At 39.2% G+C, this 21,708-nt stretch overlaps 1 pseudogene; it reads left to right on the plus strand.

Moving 5' to 3' along the window:
* The first annotated feature begins 2,600 nt into the window (after positions 1 to 2,600).
* LOC100593004 lies at positions 2,601 to 11,407 on the plus strand (annotated as a pseudogene).
* The last annotated feature ends 10,301 nt before the right edge of the window (positions 11,408 to 21,708 follow it).

Raw genomic sequence — 21,708 nt, forward strand, 5'->3', positions numbered from 1 at the left:
AGTTCTCATACACACATTCTCAGAGTTCTGAATATTGCATTTTAAGAGGGCATTGATAAATGGGAGAACATCCAGAGGAGACCATTAACAATAAAAAAATACTTACACTGCAGGATTGTTTACAGTGGGCCATGGACTCTGCCAGTGGTTTCACCTGTTCACTCTTATTTAATTCTTTCAACTCTCCCATGATCTTATAGAGGAGGAAATCAATAATCAGAGATTATGATTAGCAATCTGTCTTCTCTCATGTATTTGGTGAATGATGAAGCTGATATTTAAAACCAAGGAATCAGATTCCAAAAGTTGTCCTCTTAACTACTAGATAGTGTTCAAACCATGTTTTGCCTGAAGTAGAGATTAACCAGTGACATACTAAATGTTTCAAGTTCTCGAAAGCCCCTCATCTAGATTGAGGAATTACATCTATGAGTGTCCCCAGAAGAAGGCACTAAGACCAGAATGTAGAAAATGCTAAAAGCTGACGTGGAGACAAAATAGGCTCATCTTTCTTTAGCAGAAGACTGAAATGGAAGGAACCATCTTGGAAAATCATGATTTTCTCATCATTAACTGATGCCCAAAGACCGGATTATAGGTTTGGGGTACTTCTGGGAAGAATATGGACTAAGAAGTGTAGTTTGGATTAGATAACCTCCCTATGCTGTCCAGTGCAATAGCCACTATCCACGTGTGGCTATTTAAATTTAATTAACACTGAGCAAAAATTAAAATTCAGCTCCTCAGTCATACTAGTCACGTGTCATGTGCTCAATAGCCATCTATGACAAGTGACTATTGAGTTGGTGGACATGTTGGGTGTGCAGATGTATAGAACATTTCCAATATTGCAGAAAGTCCTACTGGACAATGTGGTTCTAAACTATAAAATCTGCCTTTTAGAATTCTCTGTGATTTTGAGAAAAGCAGGATGAGTAATAATTCTGATTTTGTGAATGAGAAAATTGAGGATAGAAACTTTTTTCTTAGGCTAAGTGCTAACACTTCATGATCCTCAGATGCCTACACACACCTTGCTCCCCACCGCCAAACACCTGTTTCCACCGCTGCAGCCGCTGAGCTGTGGGTGTGCAGGCAGACTCCCTTAATTATTTCCAGTGCTTCCTTTTTGTGGCCGTAGGAGAACCTGGTAATGTGCTGTTTGGTGTGTAGATAATTATCAGTTATTCGTGACTCCCCTTTCATTTGCCCACAGAGCATTTCCTGAGATCTTTGAAAGCAACTGGGCTACAACGCTTTGTGGGCAAAGAGAGGAATTATAGTAGCTGGGAGGAAAATAAATTTTGATGTCAGCTTGATTACAGTGTTGGTTACTGCTCAGTTAAAACTTTGTGATAAAGAGCCTTTCCACAGGAAACTCATTTACAGATACCATCCACCATCTAGCACGGCACCTCCTGCTGACCACCTCGGCAGCAAAGGGAGTGCTACAGGAGTACCTGTGGTCAGCTTGGTATTGGCATTAGGGCGGATCCCTATGGAAGGTGCAAGCCTTGCAGGACTCCCTCACCCTTGTCCTGGCTCTGGCAGCAGTTTCAGAGGGTCTGAGAGAGTTTGGGAAACAAGGGGAGTGGGAGGCAGGCAGAGTGGGCTGCCAGATCCCAGGCTAGAAAATGCAGAACACGGTGAAGACAGCAAGAAGCTTAACTAATAGGTCTGAGGCTAAGTAGTGATGGCAGTCAGAATGCTTTTAAATATGGATGTTAAGGACATAGCAAGAGAAAATGGATAGAACAGAGTGCATATGGAGACTTTTTATACTGGTGATAGATCTAGTAAACGGGGAATTAAAGATGATCCTCTTCAGGAGGAAGACATGATAATATATGCAGTAGGAAAACAAAAGACTTCAAAGGAATTACAGGGACTAACTAATAGGACCTGGCAATTATTTTGGTGAAGATGTGTGGAGGTAGAAGGCAAATGACAGGGAGGGTCCAGAAATGACTGCGTGGATGAACCTGGAGGACATTATGCTAATTGAAATAAGCCAGACTTATAAAGACAAACATTGCATGATCTCACTTATATGTGGAATCTTAAAAAGGTCAAATTCATAGAAGCAGAGAGTAGAGTGGTAATTACTAGATGCTAGGGGCAGGGGGAAACAGAGAGGTAATGGTTAAAGGGTACGAAATTTTAGTTGTGTGAGGTAAATTCTGGAGATATACTATATATATAGCATAGTACCTATTGCTGGCTATACTATATACTACATACTTAAGATTGATAAGAGGTTAGATCTTATGCTAAATATTCTTACTAAAAAACAACAAGAACAACAACAATAATAATAAAGGGAGTGGGAGAAAACTTGGGGAAGTGATGGATGTAGTTACAGCCATGTTGGTAGTATAGTAACAGTTTCGTAAGTGTATAGTTGTCCCAAACTCATTGAGATGTATATATTAAATATGTGCAGCTTTGTGTATGTCAATCATATTTCAATATGGGGGTTTAAATAAATAAATAGATTTTTAAATAACAAATTGAAAAATGACTTCAATTATGGACTAGGACATTGGGAGACTGGTTGTGCATTTAATAGAAATAAGGGTGTTAGTAAGAGAGGATTCGTCATGCAGAGTTTGGAGGAAGTGGCCATATCAAGATGGCTTTTCAGTCTGGGCTTGGTTCCTGTCGGGGTTGAGGCTGGAGATGTGGGTGGTATCCAGGTGGTGCTAGTGATGGCAGAGGTCTCTGAGGGCCAGTCTGTGAGATGGCAGAGGTCTTTGCAGACCAACGCAGAGCAGGTGAGGGAATGCTCAGTGGGAAACAATCGCTTTTGAAGACCCATACTCGGCTCCCCACCCTTCCAAGAGTCGATCCAGGCTCCATAAACACCAACCTGGCCTCAAAAGACACCCTGATTCCTCCCTGGACCTGGACCCAGTATAAAAACTCTGCTTTCCTTCATAGTTTGATCAGAAGAATTTAGTTTCCCAAAAGCAACTTTTACTGGAGAAAACTAACAACAATCACAAAAATTCCAAAAGCCTAACAATAAGATGTTTCCAGACTATACTCTGCTCATTGAAACTGAAATGTAACTAGACTGTATACAAATCAGGTCACCTGCAGTCCTGCCCCACCAAGCTCAGATTAATCTTCCTTGACATATGCACACCTATTTCTCTAGCCTGCTTGTTTCATCTTAATCATGTTCATTAACAGATTGGTAGGGCTGTTTACACCAGTTGGAGAAGTGATGGTTCCTCTCCAGTTGTTCTAAAATAGCATCTTAAGGTCTCCGTGGGGGCACACACAGAGATACACCGTGAGAAGAAAATTAATGATGCCCCACCAATGCACGAAAAACCTTGGTTGAAATATTTCAGAAATCTACAAAAGAAAATATTTTTCCCCAGAATATATTTTTGTGTGTTTTCCATAATGAGGGTGTATTACATTTTCCATAGGTAAAAGATGAATTGCACTTAAAAGTAATTAGAAAACCACAGTGCTTAGAGATTTATCTAATACAAAACAGAATAGTCAAGTTATCATGTGAAGAAAATAGCATTTTTGCTTCTGCAGAGGAGTTGGGCATTTTCTATAGGTAGTCCAGGGTACATTTGAGAGAAGTCTATTATTTCTTATATTATTGGATACATACACCATTAGAGAGACTTGAAGAAGGCTTTTACTGATTAAATATTTACCGGTAAAGGCTTGACAGCAACCTAATCACCTCTTAAGCATTCAAATAAGTGGTGAAAGTGTCCCAGAAGAAAGAAACACAGGGAAATTATATAAGACAGAATTTCTAGCAACTCCTTTAATGCATGCTTTATGACCTCTGGAAAGCTAAGAGAATATCTGGTTTGTAATATATTTCACACCTTTGTCTTTCAAAGGCTCTAGTTAGAAAATCCTCCACATTCATTGGTATTGCATAACTAATTTTGTAGTTTGGGAAAACCAAAACCAAAGAGTTGCCTCAAAATGAAGAAAAAAAGCCAGTAATTCCAAGATGACCTGGCAAGGAAGCTCTTGGCATGCCTTGATCCTTTTTCCACCCATACAACATGCATGCATTCAGATACATATACTCTGGTAAGCAACATACTTACTGCCATGGAGGCTGTGAAAATGACTATGTCACCCTGAAGGTGACTTGCATTTTAGTAGGAAAGATAAGATAGGCACACAAAGAACTAGAGCAACACCAGGGAGCCTGTGACAGGTGCCCCAGATCTTCAAAGATGGTGCTGTGAGTAGGGAATAATCGTGTTTTACTGGGAAAGCCAGAAAAAGTTTCGATTCAGAATTAGTTGAAGCATCTGAATTTGGGGAAAGTATTTCTTTCAGCAGACTTGTATGGCAGGCAGAGAGGGACATCCAGGCAGGAGAAAGAAGATAAACAAGAATCAAATTCAGGTTTTGGAAGGACCTGGAGCTTATATAATTATCATAGCATTCTTTGATAAAAGTAACATCAAAGTATTTTTTAAATTGATAGGGCCCTTCCACATCCATGAACGGCCCTAAAGCTTAAGTTTCCTAAGCCTCATGGGTCCTCCATTCTTCAGACCAAGCTGCAGAATCAAGCAGACTGAGTCTAAGTTGGTTTCTGTCACTTGCTATGAGCATTCATTTCTTCAAATAATATCTACTTCAAATAATACCTACTTGTAAAGTTAGATATAGCAACCTGATATTTCTGCTAAGGAACTATTCCTCCCTTACTCTCAGACAAATTGCCTGAGCCCAGCTCTCACTTCCTGGGTGGGTTATATGGCTTGGCTCGTGAAATAACTGTAATCCACTGGGCATGTGACCCAAACCAGGCCAAACTGAATCAATCTCCCAAGATATTGCTGTAGCCAACAATACTTCCTTTTCCACTGGGGTGCTAAAGGAGTAGAATGTAAGCCTAGAGCATCTGGTGGAATTTGAAGCCAACAGAGAGAACTGCAGAGCCTAAGGACAGAGATAGTAGTTTAATGGCACATCTGAGCTGTGCTTGCACCAGTTCAAGAGGGTTTCTGTTGTTTCCAGTCACTAGGGCCCTAATACACTACAATGATGGCAATCCTGTGATGTTGGATTACCCAGCAAATATCTAACCATTTGTTAATCACCTGCTATGTGCAAGGCAGGGCCTCCTGTGCCGGTGTCTGCTAGGAACACAGAGATGAGGTCCTGCTTTCATAGAACATTTGGGTGCTATTTGACCACATGGAATCACTGGCTTTAACTCTCTCCAGCCAACTTTCCCCTGTTTTATCATAGCACTCTTTGAGAAAAGCAATAGCAAAGTGTTTTTTAAATTGATAGGTTCCTTCCACATACATGAGTGGCCCTAAAGCTACTCACATATATGTCAGCTATCCCCTTCACATACATGAACAGTTATGCCTGAAAGACAAACTGATCCACATTTTGCTGAAAAAACTGACTTTATTGATAACATTGGTCAAACAGCAGATGTGATTGATGCTTTCATATGTAAAATTAGGATTGTGTAGATTATCTTTTGTGGCTTATGAACAATTTCCAGCCATAACTCTACCTCTAATTTTCATCAATTGCTGGAATTTCAGTGAGCAAGTGACACGATTTTTGGCATAGCTTTAAGTACACCATAATTTATTTATCTAAAGTCAATTATTGGCAAACTTTTATGCTATAGCTATGATTTGTAACATATTCCTTGTGGCAAACTAGCAACTGATCAATCTCGCCAGTGTTCTTGAGTACCAGCACTGAGAACCATCAATGTGTAGATGACACCAAATTCCAGATCATACTGTGTATCTGATTCCTGCCCCAGAGAGGGAGCTGAACACAGGACCTTTTGTTCAGCACAGTACCCTTATCACCTAGCACAGTGTTTGCCACGGAAAGCTCAGTGAATGTTTATTGAACTTAACTGAACTCCACCTCCTGTAACAGTTGTAACCGCACTCTCTGCTTTATCAAAGCAAACAGCATAGCAGTTCTAAGCTAAATCCTCCCTGTTATTTCTTCTGCTCGGAAAACTCATGTAGAGCAAATCATAACCTTACCACAGTCAAAAAATACTTACAGCTCACAGCCAAGATGGTAAATTTTTGGCCTAGTAGTTCTGAAACTTAACTGCACACTAGAATCACCTGAAGAGCTTTTAAAAATCCTAGTGCCCAAGTTGCATCCTGGACCAATTGACTGAGAATTGCTGCATGAGACCCTGGTGTCAGTATGTTGTTAAAGCCTCCCAGGTGATTCAGGTGATTCCAATATGCTGCCAAGGTTGAGAACCAGTATAGTGGAGGAACACTTATACAGTTGCAGCACTATTTCTGTAATTATCTCACCTTATTATTTGTCATCTATGTTGTCTTAGTCCAGACCAGCCCTGAAATATAATGGTTTTATAATGCCAGTAACAAAATATTAGCTATCTGATACCATCTTCATTGTGGAATGGTTAAAATCTCAGCTGCCTCTCTTAAGATCCAAGAGGGAAGAATAATAGGCAACTTCTGGGGTTTCTTCCCTTCCCAACTTCCTTCTTTGAGAACTCTCTGAGCTTTACCCACTCATGGAAATGGGCTACTGAAGCCATGGCTATACTCTATGGCCCTGCTCCCCATATTCCTACAACCAACATACTCTGTCCTCTTACCATTGCTTAGAGGATCTTAAACCTGAGGATGTGTTGGAATCATCTGGAGGGTTTCTGATAACAGATTCCTTGGTTCCACCTCCAAAGTCTCTGTTTCAGTAAGACCAAAATAGGGCTGCAAATTCTCATTTCTGGCAATCCGTAGGTGTTGCTGATGCTGCTGTTCTGGAAACCACCCTTGAAGAAATATTGCCATTGCCCATAGACCTAACCCATGCTGGGTTGATGACGTTGTCTCATTCTTGACTTAGATGAAAACTCTGCAGATTGGCACAGTCATTTCCCAGGGCTACCGTAACAAAGGACTACAAACTGAGTGGCTTAAAACAACAGAGATTTGGCCGGGCGCGGTGGCTCAAGCCTGTAATCCCAGCACTTTGGGAGGCAGAGGCGGGCGGATCACGAGGTCAGGAGATCGAGACCATCCTGGCTAACACGGTGAAACCCCGTCTCTACTAAAAATACAAAACATTAGCCGGGCGTGTTGGCGGGCGCCTGTAGTCCCAGCTACTCAGGAGGCTGAGGCAGGAGAATGGCGTGAACCCGGGAGGCGGAGCTTGCAGTGAGCCGAGATCGCGCCACTGCACTCCAGCCTGGGGGACAGAGCGAGACTCTGTCTCAAAAAAAACAAAACAAAACAAAAAACAAAAACAAACAAACAAACAAAAAAAAAAACAACAGAGATTTATCCTATCACACTTGCAAAAGCCAGAAATTCAAAGTCAGTACTCCAGTAAGGTCTTGCTCCCTCTGGAAGCTGAAGGAGAAGTTCATTTCTTGCCTCTTTTAGCTTCTGGCTTTTGCTGGCAATCCTTAGCGTTCCCTGGCTTGTAAGAGCATCACTCCCTCTCCACCTCTATCACCACACGGCCTGGAGGTCAGAGTCTCTTCTCTTCTTATAATGGCTGAAGGGTCCACCCTATTTCAGCATGACCTCATCTTGCATAATTACATCTGCAACAAACTTATTTCCAAAAAAGGTCACATCTGAGACATTTGGGGTTAGGGCTTCAACATATATTTTTGGGTTGACACAATTCAACCCATAACAACAGGTATATCAAAAATTTCTGGGGCTCCTAAATTCCATCATATGCCCACAGGAGTGGAGGATCTTACTGCAGAAAGAGAAGGTTGTTGCACGAGTGTAGAGAGGAAGCAGAGAGCTGGAGCTTGTCATGCTGGAGGAGGACGATGGACGGAGCAACTTTCTTGATTCCAAATGTGTTCCTGCCCCTGATCACAAGCCCTGCTGCAGTTCACACCCTCAGTTTCCATGAGCTATATAGCATTCCTTTGATTTGAAAAGTCTCCCTTTTTGAATTAATCCATTCTTATTGAGCTTCTATTACTTGCACCAAAAGAGTAGGTCTAAGAGAAGGTATGTCTCCCCTGTACTCTAACAGGCCATGACTGACTTCTTCCACTCCTGGCATTTGCTATTTGTCTAGTTATTGCAGATGCTTGACTTGCTATTTCTGTTCTTGTTGCATTTTCCTGAAATGGAGAAATAGCCTTCCTTTATGGCACACTATTAATAATTGTTTCTCTTATACACTAGTATATACAAAGATGTTTTAGAGAAAAAGAGATAGCTACAATTGTTGATGAAATCAGTTTTCAAAATGTCGTTCACTATATTTGTCCAAAGATTTCATGAAAATAAAAATTTTATCTCTGAGTGTCCACTTGAAAATCAGCTGATGTGGGTATAGACAGATGATATTCTTGTGAATAAAACTAAACATATGTGTTATCTCTCAAATTATCTTAGAATTTCAAAAAATTGTTCAAGTTTGTGAATACAAAGTGAAAGAAACAACCAATAAATCAGAGTAAGAATGTTTATGGCCCAGTCTCCATTTCATAAACTCTCTATTAAAATTCACTTTCTATAGCCTACACCTTCATTATTTCTTACCTGGATTGCTGCAGCAGTCTCTTACCTGGCCAACTCATTTTCTCTTTTCATATGTATTTTTTTTCCATTCTTCACATAGCAGCCAGAATGGCCTTTTAAAAATGCATGCCATAACCTCTATTTCTCGCAGTGATTTAGTGACTTGTGCTGGATTAGCTCTCTACCATAAACAACTAGAATACTGAACAAAATAATAAAAATAACTCTTTCCAGATGTTAAATAATAGCACAGGACTCTGATCTTTGAGGGAAAAAAATGTGAAGCAATCCCCTTTATCACCTTGAATTTTTGCCTAGAGGTATTTTCCATACTAAGACTTTGAGAAGAGAAGCCCCAGATAGAATGCAGTAATCTCATTCACTCAGGAGACAGAGATCAGAATTTGGGGCTACTGAGGCAGCAAGAATTTGTAGGGCAGGGTATCAAAGACAAAGGAGCTGTGCAGAGAAAAAGCTCCAAAAACTATCTAGCAATGCCCCTGAGTCTTTAGTCAAATAATAAACTGTGCATATACAGAGTTAGACTCCATGAGACAAGGCAAGGAACTAAGAAGAAAATATAAGCAATGGAAAACAGTGACCCTAGCCACTACTGGAGCTTTCACAGGAATGGTAGACATTTAAGTTCCAAAGAGCTAGGGTGAATAAATATTTTGAAAACCTCCAGCATTCAGTAGAAGTCTCAGCAAAGCCAGGCTTTAGGAGTAGGGCTAACTATCCTAAGCTAAGGGCTATGCTAGTGCTCAACTCACCTTAACAAAGCTTAAAAACAAGCCTTGAAAAAGCTACTCTGTAAGTAAATTACCTGCCTACGAGACAAGACACAGACTATTACTAAGACAACAAAATGCAGATACTCAACAATGTAACATTCATAATGTCTGGCATAAAACAGAAAATTACTAGACTTGTGAAGAAGCAGGCATGTGCGATTTATAATCAAGAGAAAAATCAGTTAATAGAAACAGACCCAAATGACAGATAATGGAGTTAGCAAACAAGGACTTTAAAACAGGTATTTTAAACATGTTCAGGAATTTGAAAGAAAACATGGATGTAATAAGGGAAGGAACAAATAGAGAATGTCAGTAGAGAAAAGGAAACTATAAAACAGGACAAAATAAAAGTTTTGACCAGAAAAAGACAATACCTGCAATGAAAACCATGAGATTACAGAAGAAAAGACCAGTCAGTGAATTTGCAGATATAACAGAAACTGAACAGAAGCACACATAGGAAAAAAAAGGCTTAAACACTGAGCAGAGACTCAGTAACCTATGGGAAAATATCAAGTCCTTAACATACACATAGTCAGGAGAACAAAAGATAGATATTGGGGGGAAATATAAGAAGATATAATGGTTGAAAGTTTTCACATTTGATTTAAAAAATAATAAAGCCACAGATGCAAGAAGCTCAATAATCTCCAAGCAGGATAACTATAATGAAAGTTATACCAAGGTACCTCATGATCAAATGGCTAAAACTAGTGATAGAGAATATTAAACACAGCCAGAAAAAAACCTGATACATTACCTAGAGGAGAACAAGGTTAGGAAAACTATAGATTTTCATTAGAAATTATACAAACCAGAAAATAATAGAACACTATCTTTAAAGTGCTGAGGAAAACCGTCAATGTCGAATTCTATATTCAGCAAAAAATATCCTTTAAAAGTAAAGGTAAAATACAGACATTTGCAAACCAAAAAGAGAGACAGAGTATTTATCACCAGCAGAATGGCACTAAAATAAATGTTAGAGTAAGTTTTACAGGCGGAAAGATGATGATACTGGAAGGAAACTTGGATCTAAAAGTAATAAGGAGCACAAAAATAATAACTATGTATTTAAATAGAAAATACTTTTCATGTCTTAATTTATTTAAAATTTAATTTTATTTCTTAACTGCTTAAAATGTTTAAAACAAACAGTAGATTTTATAACATAAATAAAAGTAAAATGCATGACAATAATGATAAAAGATAAGAAGAATGACAGCATACTGTTTCTTATGTTGTGTGTGAGTAAAATATTATTATTTGAAGGTAGTTGTGATCACTGTTCTATAGCCTGCTGCTTATTCTGAGTATAAGTCAGGGAATTACCTAAATAATAAAAATATAAGGTGAAATGTGACAAGTGCCATGACAGAAATGGAAGGGAAATCCTAGGGTGGTTCAAAGAGAATGCTCTTATCTTGTTTTAGGGAATCAGGAAGGGGCTAACAGGAAAAGGATGGCATTGGGTGGTATTCCAGGCCCCAAAAAGAGCATTAATTTACTTATTTAACAAGTATCTATTGCATTTCTACCTTGATCCAGTCACTGGGCTTGTTCTCTTTTGAATAAAAAAGTGGTCCTTCTTTCTGATGAAAGTGTTCATAGCTTGGTAAGATGCTCTTATGTGAAAAACAAAAACAAGCAAAAACAGTGCAGTAGTCAGATCCTAGCAGTGGCTGCAGCAGCTCTCCTCTTCCCTGGCTCTTCTTACCATCTCCTTTTCACTTCCAAAAACAAGGCTTCCAGGGTGGTTGCCTCTGACAGCATCAGAAGGTGATTAATGACATGAAGGGGTGCAAGTCTTTGATGCCGGAGGAGGTGAAGAAGCACAAGGAGGTGCTCTTCTGCTTGAGTGATGACAGGAAGAATATCATCTTGGAGGGGGCAAGATCTTGGTGGGCGATGTGGGCCAGACTATCGATGACCCCATGCCACCTTTTCAAGATGGAACCATACAAGGACTGTCACTATGCCCTCTATGATGCAGCTCAGGAGACCAAGGAGAGCACAAAGAGGGACGTGGTTTTTATCTTCTGGGCCCCGAGTCTGCTAAACAGCTCTTGTACCCACTAGAGTTTCCTCCTCCCTTCATCTCTGACAGTTCTGGCCTTCTCAAACCACTTTTGGTCTTGATTCCTCTTGGGTTGAAGCAGATCAATTTCCCCCAGTCATCCCAGTTTGAGGAGGGGGCTGTGCTTTTTTAACAATATCCCCACTCCCCACCTGTTTTCCCCTTCCCATGCTGCCAACTTCTAAGCACAATAGTGACTCTGTGCTTGTCTGCTTGGTTCTGCATATAAATAGAATGTTGTGAGATGACTCCTTCCCATGCTGGCTGATTCCTCTCCCTATTCCCGTGGTCACAGCCACTCAAGTAAGCGGGACCAGCCAGGGACCTTCAATTAAAAAAAAAAAAAAAAGACAAAAAAAAAAAGTGCATGTTCAAGGAAAAATTCGTGTAAACTAAGTAGAGGAAAGTTGAAGAAACTATTGGAAAAGGTAGCTGGGACAATGCTGTGATTGCTCTTGAATGTTAGTCTTCATAATCTTGCAGCACAATATTATATAGCAGAACCTCATTTATGTGAAATAATAAAACGGCATTATTAGCCAATCTTATTGAACACTTCCTATGTGTGGAGGAATATGCTAGGCTCTTTCCATGTATTATCTCAATTAAGCCTTACAACAGTTCTACCTATAAAATAGATAAAACCATTATTAGATGCAGAAATGAAGGCTTAAAGAGTAAAGTTGGTAGAGATTAAGATATTTGCATTCCTTTGATTCCAGCTTGGTTGTGGAGTACTACCCTTTATATATATTAATGGGTTCAATTTGTTATTTCACTTAGTATTTTTCACTTACGTTCATGAGAGATATTGGCAATAATTTTCCTCTCTTATAATGTCCTTATTAGGCTTGATATCAAAGTTATGCAGGTTTCAAAAACTATGTTATGAATCCCTCCCTCTTTTTCTACTCTCTGGAAGAGTTTGTGTAACATTAGGGATCTTTATTCCTTAAATGCTTGGAAGAATTTATCTATGCATTTCCCCTTTTTTTTCTTGGATTTTGACCTCTGAAGTCCTGACTGTGTTGGCTACTTTGTGATGTTTTCATGCAGTGGTTTTTTATATTTTAACCAGCTTTTATAATTATTCTCAGAAAGATGGTTGGTCTGATACTACTGAGTCATTGCAAGGTCATATTTTCAGGGCTACATGTAAATGACATACAGATTATTAACACTGAATATTTGGAAACATATGCACATTGGCATTAAATCATGAAAAGCCTCAGATTCCAGAGAATACTAAGCAACCCCTGACAGTTTTTGAGTAAAGAGACAATATGATCAGGGACAGAATTAGGAAAGTAGACGTGGCAATGATGTATGCAATGAAAGGCAGAAAATGCAAGTAAGTGTCCTGCAAAAATTCAGGGAAAAGCAAAGTGGTGTCTGCTTAGGAGAGTGTCAGTTAAAATATAAAAGACTTCCTTTCAACCAGTGGTTCTCAAAGTGGGTCCCTGGAACAGCAGCAGAAGCATCACCAGGGAATTTGCTAGAAATGCAGATTCTCAGCCCTGCCCCAGACCCAGCAAATCGGAATGTCTGGGAAGAGGCCCAACAACCTGTGTTCTAACAAATCTTCCAGCTGATTCCCATGCTCGCCCAGGTTTGCAGCCCACTACTTTAAACCAAAGTTTGGCCTCCTTCACAGCTAGCAATGACTGCGAGGCCCCAGTTCTGGCCCATGAGACATACGGAGAAGTCTGCTTGGGGTACCTGTAGGAAAACGTTTGCTTTCCTGATCAAAAGGACAGGTCATGCTGGGGCTGCCCATTTTCCTTCTTCCTCCCATGAATGCTGATTGACATAGTGACTAAGAGGCAAAAAGCATAAGAACTGAGAAACCCAACAGGTTAAAAATGGCAGGGCAGAGATCTACAAGAGTCAGGGTTCTTGATAACATTACTGTGCCCCACACCAGGCTGGACAGTTACAGTGACATAATTAAATGACTTTATCACTGGCAGTATTCTGCTACTTGTAGTTAAAGGAATTCCTAGTTGATGTCTGTCAGTTTATACTTGGCACCTAGTAGGAGATCATAAGTGATAATTCCACATAGTGAAGACAGAAAAGAAATGTGTGACCTGTTGATGGCCCAAATTTAACCCGTTTCAGGAGAAGAGATTTCTGCTAAGATTTTTATCCCCGTTGAGATCACAGCTTGAAGGAACATTTTATCTCTTAATAGCTTGAGCAGAAAAAGCTGTTTTGAATGAAGACATTTTTTCACTGGATGAAGTCACTTCTGCATGTGAACCCAAAAGGCAAGGGGCCACAGTGCCACCTCCCTGGTATTACCATTTGCCTTATCTTCATCCAGAAAGGGTGAGCTCCACTGGGGGGAGAAATTCTCACCAGAGATGAGTCTTGTTACTCTCCCATTCCTACTGTGAGGATACATCACTGAATACTACCTCTTGCTTCCCCAGGACTTTGTGGAACAGGAGAACGGTGACTTGGGGTGCCTGGCAGCTCCCTTGCAATGCAGCCTTACCTCAATTACCAAACACTCCCTCTCCAAGGGGGCTCCAGGTGGCAGCAGGGACCTCTCCAAGTCTGACGTGTGTGGTTGGCATTTATTACTTGTGCATGACAGTGCCCTGTTCTGAAGGAACTGACCTCCAGTACACAAGAAGACTCCAATGGGAAAGAGCAGCTGAGCAGCTTATAAGGAAGTTGCTTGGAGTGTCACCCAAATCCACCTTCTGGCTTCTAATTTCTGCTCTGAGCTGCAGGTGCCATTTTGGGTCCCATGCAGGATATTCTGTGAATGGGTACAAGTCCCAAATCACCTCCGCAGGGAGCTTTTTGGCACTAACCACCCTGTTGAAAATGATAAACCCTCCTCCAAACTCCAGCATGCACATTCCTCACTCTGTGCTTTATTTTTCAGCATACTACTTATCACCGTCTGGCATGCTACTTGCTTTACTTGAATTCAAATTTTTATTGTGTTCTTCCTCCACTGAAGTGTAAGATTTACAACAGCAGTAATTTTTGCCTGTTGTTCATTGCTACATCCCCAATATTTGAGAAAGTACCTAGCATGTAGTAGATGCTCAATAAATGCTCAAGAATGGATGACTCTAAACTAATTGGCTGACAGGTTTTAACAATGGCATACCCTGTTCCTGGCCTTTGCCATTGTTTCTCCAAGATATTGTGTGTTTTGGTATATTGTTTCCCCAAAGCTCTAGATTCTGCTTAATTTACTCCATATTGACAGAGACAAGTTATATAATACTACCGATGATAATAACTATTATTCCTTTAGACAAATGCTAGGGGCTTTAGATGCATTATCTTATTTAATTCTCAGAGCAACACTAATAGCTTTAGCCTCATTTTACCAATGAGGACAAGGAAGCCCAGAGATCTCAGCTGACTCATCCAACCTCCCATAGTTCATCAGTGGCAGAGCTGGGACTTGAACTTGAGACAATCTGACTCGAAAGCTTGGGCTTTATTCACCTCCTCATTAGAGAATAACTACAGCATTTACTGATACATCTATGTTTTCCTGATTTCTCCACCTCTCTTGCTAAAAAACATGCATCTTTATGCAGGCCCAGGAACCAAATGACTGATCAGAGAGATGCTTTAATCAGACCTCTCTCCTGCCTGAATCAATATTCATCAATCTTGGCAAAAATATAGTTTTGCTTAAATGCTTTCGGCTGTTTGGATGCTTACATACCTTTTAAAGGAAGAAAATAAAAGCATTTATACAGAATGAACTTATGTTGGCAAGGGTTTAAAAAAAATAGTATCCAGGCAGACAGAGTCCTATTTCCTAAAGAAGTGTCTAAGAAAATTCATGAGTGAAAGGCTTAAAATTAATAAAAACTATAGTGACAAACAGCTGAAGAGTGCTTATTGTATATTGGGGCTTAACACCTACAACAGCCGTATCAACAGACAGAGGGGTAAACTCATGTTTTAACCAGTTGCCTTTGCAGAAATGGCCAAAGTGAAAAACTATTTATCACGCCTTATCCCCCAATGAATGCTGTTTTCTTTGTAGTTTAGGCTCTGCAGCACCCAGGTGACACACAGGTCCTCCGTTGCCCCATGTGGTTTCATGCTTTTAAGCCTTCACTCACGCAGTCCTCTCCTCATGAAGTGCCTTTCCCCTCTTCTTGGCATTGAAACTCCTATATATCCTTCAGGATTCTTCTTGGGTATTGCATCACTTCCCCTGAAAAGGCTCCTAAGCCCTCCATGTCTTATTGGTTTCTTCACTGCGCACCCAATGTCCTGTACTTACCTGTGTCATGCACAATGTATGGTCATTTTTCTTTTTCATGAAGGAACAAGTCCCATGAGGGAAGAGTCTGTGCCTCATTTGTCTTTTCAGTGGAAGCATGTGGTATAATGCTCGGAGAATGAATGTTAAAGAACTGAGCTGAAATCACAGGGGCTAAGAGTTAGTAACTCATAGCATCACTAGTCATGGAGTCAAGGAGACCTAACTAATTATATATCAAATATGGTATTAAGCATCCATAAGCAGACCCCCCCATACACACTAGATTCTCTCAAACATCACCTTTGCAGCCTATGATTCTGTAATTTTGAGCATGCACACTGGCTATAACAGTGTATTAAGTAAGCACTATTAGGGTAAAGGGGAAATATAAGACATGGTCCTTGAGCTACTCTGCATCAAAGGAAAAATGACCAAAAATGAAGGTACCAGTGGGCTGCAGTCTGTCTATTTCCTGGTCTAAATCTCTAGCAGGTGATAGTGCAATGCCACATATATGGAAAGAAATTCCTTTGACCTTTCATGAGGCCACACTCCAAAATCAATGCTTTAATTCTTTTAGGTCTAGACTAAAGAGTTCCACATCTAGAACTCAGACACATCACAATGGATTGCTTCAGCCAAGAGACAAGTTGACTGGCATTTTAATGGATTTCTCTGTAACAGATTGCCAAAGAGCCCCTAGACACAGCATGTTCAACCAACTGAGGGATGCAAAAGGCTTGGCTTGGGTTCCAAAAACTTTGTAATCTTTAGTTTAGGAACTATCTCTGTGAAGAAGATGATGGAAATACCATTTCAGTGTTCAGAGCTCAGCAGGCTCCATGCAGAGAGAAGATCATGTGTTTATTAATCAAGGAACATTTAGGATAGGAACATTGGAAGACAGCCATCTACCCACAGGATCCTCAAGTCTTGCTTCTTTGGGAAAATTATTGAAATGAAATGAAACTTTTATGTGAGAAATGGGTTCACCTCCCCTTTCCAAATTTCCATCTTTATAGTCTGCTGTGAACCTCCTGTCCTGGTCATCTCTTTGTCCTGTTAGCACAGGGAAAGGGACTCTTTAGCCTGGACTTGGACCTAAATGTGACTGGGAAATGCTGAATTAAACAAAGCTTAGCAGGTTTCTTTGAGGCAGGACTTCTCAGAGTCTTCAATTTCCATGAAGTATATAAAATATGCAGCGTTTCCTAAGATTATTTGACTGTGGAATCATTGTTTTCCTTTTCAGTGGAGTATTTCATGGGGCTGGTAAGCTGTAAGTGTATACTTTGGGATAATCAGAAATTAGATCTCATGGTTCAAAAATGAAACTTCAATCTTCATTGAGCTGTGAAGTAAGAGACAACATGCATTCATTTAATATGGAAAATAGTAGTTGGCATTCAAACTACTTGCTGCTCTCCCAGAAGAAAAGTCCTTTTCAGGAGAGCTAGCTCCTTTAACTCTTTCCTTTTCCACCACCTGTGAGATACAAAGGCAGCAAGGAATATAAAGCATAAATACACTTCATTCGTTTGCTAGGGTTGCCATAACAAAGTACCACACCTGGGTAGCTTAGAAAACAGATATGTATTATCTTGCAGGTCTAGAGACTAGAAGTTGAAAATCAAGATATTGGCAGCTCGACTCTTTCCGAGGGTTATAAGGAAAGAATTCATTCAGGTCTCCCTCCCTAGCTTGTAGATAGCGGTCTTGTGTTTCTTTACAACAAATTTCCTCTATCCAAGTCTGTCTCCATGACCAAATTTCTCCTTTTATAAGGACAACACTATATTGGATTAGGGACTACCCTAATGGCCTCATCTTAACTAATTACATCTGCAATGACCCTGTTTCCAAATGAGATCACTTCCTCAGGTACTAGGGATTAGAACTTCCAATATACAGAACACAACTCAACCCATAGCAGATGTCAATCTCCCCACCCTGATTTCTGAGAGAGGAACAGAGACAAAGAGAGGGAGAGAGAGAAAGACAGAGAGAGAGAGGAGAGAGAGAGAGAGAGAGAGAGATACAAAGAGACAGAGACAAAGGAGTAAGGATTCACTATTGGAAAAAGCAGAAAACTATCCTGAAGACTCCCTAGGGGTTCTAGCTAATGCTCTGTGGATCATCCTTTCTGTCTCTCTAATAATCAAGGCAACAGCAATCATTCACGTTTGCTGGTAAAACCCTACACTAAGTCTCTGTTGTCTGAAAAATATGGTGGCATCCGTCTGAGGCCCTGCAGTGAATTGGTGGGCACTCAACCTATCCAACTACATATTTTTGTTTTAATTTATTTTTTAATTTACAAACATTGTAGATATCAGGCACAACATGATGTTTTGAAATATGTGCACATTGTGAAGTAGCTAACTTGAGCTAATTAACAATGTATTGCCTCACATACTTATTTTTTTATGGTGAGAACACTTAAACTCTGCTCTTCTGGCATTTTTCAAGAATATAATGCAATGAGAGTAACTATAGTTGACATGGTGTATAATCCATCTCTTGAACTTATTACTCCTGTCTAACTGAAATTTTGTACTCCCTCATTCTTCCCCCCAACCCTGATAGCCCACTACATCTTTAAAAACAATCAACAGTGATATTGTACCAAACTAAACCAAATACAAAGGGAAGTCCAAAGCTCTCCTCATCAGCACACTTTAGAGTGTTTTTACTTATAAGGAAGATCAATGGTAGCTGATCAAAGAAAACAGAACAGGGAATCCATAAAGAAAAGGAAATCCATATTATTTTGTTTTTGTCATTTTTTTTTTCCAAGTAGCACAAGAAGAGATCACTCAGAAAGAATTTCCCTATACCAGATCTTGTAGAGGCATCTTCTGGTTAATGCTGATTGCCATGGAATCTGCCACTGAACATGTATTGTCAGTACTTAAGTGCAGCTGTAAATCAAGATGGAAGGGTCTAGACACTGATACATTGACTGCAATGTTCACTTGAGTATATGGGGTTGTGGCGGGGGCGGGGGTGATTCTTAAAGATTTGTAGTAATATCCAACATGTTTAGTTGAGAAAAAAAATAGGCTGTTAGGAGATTAAGTCTATTCTGTTACATGGTGTGACCTGCTCATAAAGCTGCCTGTAGTCATCACTGCAGCCTGGACTTGGCTTTAATGATCGGTGCTCACTAGGGCACGAGTAGGCTTTTGCTGAGTACTAGCCAGGGACATGTCTCAACCCTGATTATGTCTGGGTTACACTAGTTTCTTTTACCAAATAGTTGCAAGCTGCCTTCACATCCCGCTCAGCATTGCATGAAATTCCGTGTTGCAAACTATTCACAATAGACCTTTAAATTAGAGCTTCTGTGCTACTTAAGAAGTATTCTCAGTCTCTACCTCAGTAATTGCAGAATTTCTCTGTTCATGATAGTAGTTTCATTAAAAAGATTTATCTATGTTCCTCAACCTTCTTCACGAGACTTTGCAAAACTATAAGAACTTGAGAGATTCTACCTGCCATTAGTGTTTGCTCTGCCAAATATCTGTAATAAGATTCCTTCTTCTCTGCCTTCCTGCAATTAGATGACTTTTATAAACTCTCCTGCCTTTTAATAGGTAAATAAAACCTTCTAATTTAAATGCTATACTCGTTCTTAAGTGCCTTCTTCCTTAGCAATTCTTATATACCTGGCTGTGAGCAAAACTTCCTCAATTTGATATTTTCTTAAAGTTTGGAGCATTAACCCCCTCGTTCTTACATATGTAGAGTTTGGACGTCACATTAGAGAAAACTAGAGGATGTCTTTTCTATATGTGCAACATAGATTTAGGAAAGAGAATTCTTTTGTATCTCCAATCTTCTTTCCTCCTCACTTTTTAAATCCCATTTAATTAGTATTTCACTTTCAAAATAAAAACAATTATCTCTAACAATTCTATACTAAAATCAGGAATGAAAGAGGGGAACAACACAACTGACCTTATAGAAGTAAAACAAAAAGGTAATAATGGAATGCTGTGAACTTTATGCCAACAAATTTAATAACAGAAGAATTCCTAGAAAGACACAAACTGCTGAAATTGACTCAAGAAGAAATAGAAAATTCGAATAGACCTGTAACAAGGGAAGAGTTGAATTAGTAACAACAACCAAAAAAACCCCACCAAGAAAATCCCAAGCACAAATGGCTTTACCAGTGAATTCTGTCAAACTAAAAATAATTAATACCAATTCTTCATCAACTCTTTCAAAAGTACAAGAGGAGGAGAAACATCCCAAGTCACATGATGAGGCCACTCTTACCCTGCTACTAAAACCAGGCAATAATATCATCAGAAAAGAAAGCTACAGAACACTATCTCTTATAAATATAGATGTAGAAAGCCTCAGCAAAACAGTAGTAAACAGAATCTAACAGCATATTAAAAGGATTATATGCCACAACCAAGTGAAATTTATCTCCAAAATGAAAAGTTGGCTTAATGTCTGAAAATTAATTAATGTAATACATCAGATCAATAAAGGACAAAAGCTACATAATTATCTGAATAGATGTAATAAAAGCATTTGACAAAATTAAATACTCCTTAATTACGATAACACTCAATAAACTGGGAATGTAAGAGAAATTTCTCAACCTGGTAATAGGAATCTACAAAAATCCCACAATACCATACTTAATGTTGAAAGGTGGGATAGTGCCCCCCTGTGCAAGATCACGAACAACACAAGAATATTTGCCCTCAGCAAATATTCAACATTATATTTAACATTCAATATTCAATATTCAAAAGTATATTCGACGTTATACTAAAGTTCTAGCAAGGGCAATTAAGAAAGAAGATGAAATAAAAGTCCCACAGATTGGGAAAGAAGCAAAACATTTTTATTTGCAGATGATATAATCTAATATATAAAAAATTCTAAGAAATGTATTTTAAAAACCATTAGAACTAATATGTGAAATCAGCACATTTGCTCTCTATAAGCAAAGTATACAAAAACCCATTTATGTCTATACTCTTGCAATAAACAAAAAGAAAATGAAATTTAGAAAATTCCATCTATAATGGCATCAATAGAATAAAATATATATAAATTTAACATAAGAAATGAAAACCTTAACACTGACATTACAAATATTGCTTTAAAAATTAAAGAAAACTTAAATAAATGGAAAAACATTCCATGTTTATGGATCAGAAGATTTAAGGTGTCAACACATGTCAAATTGCTGTAAAGATTCAATAAAATTTCTATCAAAATCATGCCTGCACTTTTGTTTTGAGACAGGGTCTCACTCTGTTGCCCAGGCTGAAGTATAGAGGCACGATCATGATTTATTGCAGCCTCAAACTTCCGAGCTCAAGTAATCCTACCACCTCAACCTCTTGAGTAGCTGAGACTACAGGCATGCCACCACACCTGACTAAATTTCAAACTTTATTTGTAGACAGGGTCTTGCTATGTTGCTCAGGTTGGTCGTGAACTCCTGGCCTCAAGTGATATTTCTGCCTCTACCTCCTAAAGTGCTAGGATTACAGGCATCATCCTGTGTCCAGTCCTGCCATGCCCAGCCCTGCCTGCATTTTTGAATAAATTGACAAGATAATAGCAAAATGTATAGGAAAATTCAAGAAACCTAGACTATCCAAAATGATCTTTAAAAAGAATAATAAAATGGAAGGACTCACATTTCCCAATTTTGAAACTTATTACAGAGCCATAGTAATCAAAGCAGTGATATTAGCATGAGAATAGACATATAGATCAATGCAATAGAATTTGAGTCCAGAAATAAACCCTTAGATTTTTTGTCAATGGATTTTTGACAATGATGCCAAAAAAATTAATGGGGGAAAAATAGTCTTGTCAGAAAATGATGCTAACACAACTGGATATCCATGCAAAAGAACGAAGTTAGACTCCTACCCCACCCTGTACACACAGATTAACTCAAAGGAGATCATGAGCCAAAATGTAAAAGCTAAAAATTGTAAAACTCTTAGAAGGAAGCATAGGCATAAATATTTGTGACCTTAAGTTGGCATGTTTTTAAGATATTGC

Source organism: Nomascus leucogenys, chromosome 6 (genome assembly GCF_006542625.1).
Source record: "Nomascus leucogenys isolate Asia chromosome 6, Asia_NLE_v1, whole genome shotgun sequence".
In the NCBI taxonomy this organism is placed as follows: domain Eukaryota; kingdom Metazoa; phylum Chordata; class Mammalia; order Primates; family Hylobatidae; genus Nomascus; species Nomascus leucogenys.